The sequence below is a fragment of the Tiliqua scincoides genome, chromosome 7 (genome assembly GCF_035046505.1).
Source record: "Tiliqua scincoides isolate rTilSci1 chromosome 7, rTilSci1.hap2, whole genome shotgun sequence".
Taxonomy (NCBI): domain Eukaryota; kingdom Metazoa; phylum Chordata; class Lepidosauria; order Squamata; family Scincidae; genus Tiliqua; species Tiliqua scincoides.
The window spans coordinates 17,217,497-17,220,366 of record NC_089827.1 but is presented as its reverse complement, the minus strand read 5'-3'; positions in this window follow the sequence as shown (position 1 = coordinate 17,220,366).

Below are 2,870 nucleotides of genomic sequence, written 5' to 3'. Positions count from 1 at the left end.
TCAGGCAAACAATACTGCATTTTGCAAATAAAGAACCCTGAGGCTGAGAGATTAGCACAGAACTAGCTACTGCAGTGTTGTTGTTTTTTCCCCTTGCAAAAGGGAGGGCACTGATCCCATATCCACAGATTCACTTATCCACAAATCCAGTCCGTGGGCCCCCTGCAAGCACTCTCTGGAGGGTCGGTTGAGCCCAGCAGAGGCCGCGCTCATCCAGCCACAGCCTCTGCCAGATTCTTAGAATGGGAAAAAAAATACTCTGAGAGTCAGGGGAAGCCCAGGCTTCCTTGAGCCTCCCAATGCCTTATAATGCATTAAAAAATGTCACTTCTGGTTTTTTTAAAAAAATAACCAAGTCACATGTTTTTCACTTTCAGAGTCAGTCTGAGCCCGGCAGAGGCCACAGACAGACTTGCGCAGCCTCTGCTGGGCTAAGACAACAATCTGGAGGTGAGGGAAGCAGAGATCCCCTCATCTCTGGAGGGTGGCATTCACCCATATTCATGGTTTCACTTAACCTTGGGGGGGGGGGTTCCCAAGCAGAACCCCCGCAAGTACAAGGGCACACCTATATTACCAAAAGACAAACTGTGGCAACAATCTTCTGAATAAAATAACTTTTTATAGCTGGGAAAAACTGAAACACTGAAATATGCATGTCAGAAACTCTTGCTTAACACGCTTAATACCCCATCTTAATTATTTTATAATCGTGTTTTACAATCATATGAATGGATTCAGATGACTACTATGAAGTCATTAGACTAGGGTCATGCAAACCCAGGCCCGGGGACTAGATCCGGTGTTCAGCCAGATCTGTCCACCTGATGAGCAAACCTGTTCATTCCACCTCTGCGCGGCTCCTCTCCTAGGTAGAGTTGTGTTTTGGGACACCCTGAACAGTTGTGTCTGCCTGAACATCATGTTGCACAGACTTCTGGAAAGCCAGGCAACAGATGTGACTGCCCAGAGCGTCCCAGAGCCCAGATCTACCCAGGAGAGGAGCCGCATGGAGGTGGAATCTAAAGCTGAGGTCTAGATGGGGACTGCATTTTCTGAACACTGCAGTCGCAACTCTGGATGCCGCTGCATTAGACTATAGGCGTGCTCAAGAAACAATGGCCTCCGAAGCACCATCTTAAATGCCTTCTTATTACTCCCTTCCTTGGGGACTGCAACCATTTGGTGGTTAAAATATCAATGTACAACTGGCAACAGTCAGGAAAACAGTCTTGATCCAAATGTTGGATTATACTATTTAAAATGACAAGTGTAATCCTTACTTGGTTATCATTCTTCATCTCCATGTGAACTTTTCACAGAACAGGTGAACCAGAGATGAAGGAATTTCAGCTCGTTGGAAGATGTATTACACATTGATCGACACCAGAGACCAATGTTTGCAGGCAAGAAGACCTGCAAACAGGTCTTGAGACCAACAGAGACCAAGAGTTACCACTGACTCAAATACAGAAGAATTCTGCCCTGCCAATCTTTTTATGACAGAAAATAATATGACATCATAATGGCTATATCAGCTGTAATAAAAAATGAATTCCCCTGACAGATATTACCCGTAAGTGCAGCCTGTAAATAAATGATTCATGCAAGTTCAATTACAAGGGTTTGATGTGTATAAATGTGAAAAAACTGTGAGACAGAGACAGTAAAGGAGAAAAGAGCAGGAGCAGAATTAAAATGCCTCCCAGCTAAATTTTGACCACATTTTAACTCCATTTATAATACATAACACTTCAGTCATGTTAACAATCTGTTAACAGACATTGCCGAAGTTTTCCATGCAAGTTCATCACCTTTGATATATCTAGATAAAAGCCTATTTAATGTGTAATAATCACTGATGTCACTCAGCTGAGACTGTCACAATGGTGTGACCACAAACTGCGCTTGAGCTGCCACGTTTAGGACAATATGCAAATAGCCCAGTCCTAACCATTGTCAATGCAGTGGGGTCAGCATAGCCATGCTGGATCCTATGGTGGAATTAAACAGACTGGAGGTCTGTGCAGCCTTACCTCCTGTGCTGGCCAAGCAGGGCTTGGGTTAGCCTCCTTCCTCAATCAGTGGTGCAAATGTGCCTTACACTGGGGTTGGCATAAAGAACTTTGCCGGCCCAGCACAATCTCAGGATTGCACTCTAAGTTAGCGTTTGATTTCCACTTCCAATAGGTGCAGCCCAATCCTAAGCAACTCCATGCGCAGCAGTGCAGAAGTACCAATGCAGCATTGTCTTCCTGTGTCCTGTGAGTGTGTTTTGGCCTTTGGAGGCCTCCTCAGGGTAAGTCCATTCTGGTCTATCAGGTTATTCAGATCTGTGCCAGTAATATTGCTGACACAAGTCCATGTGGACCTGGGTCAGGAGACTGACGGCTCAATCCTACCCAACTTTCTAGCACCTGTGTAGCCACAATGCAGCCCCATGGTAAGGGAACACATGTTCCCATACCTTGAGGAGGCCCAAGTGACTGTCCCTCCACCACAGGATGCAGCGCACACCCCACTGGCACAACTGCACCAGCACTGGAAAATTGGATAGGACTGGGCCCTGAGGCAGGGAAGGGGATTAGAATTTGACAGACACTGCAACTGCCAAACTGGTTGGCAACCTTCAGTCTCGAAAGACTATGGTATAAGCCTACAGCACTCGGTATTCCCAGGTGGTCTCCCATCCAAGCACTAACCAGGCCTGACCTTGCTTAGCTTCCGAGATCAGACAAGATCGGGTAACAGTTGCTGCCTGCCAAACCCACCTGTTTCCTGGTTCCAACTTGCCCTCCTCCCTGCCCCTGTCACTGTCCTGTCCTGCCTACCCCCACACTGTTCCATTCACCCCCTGCTTCTCCGTTCCC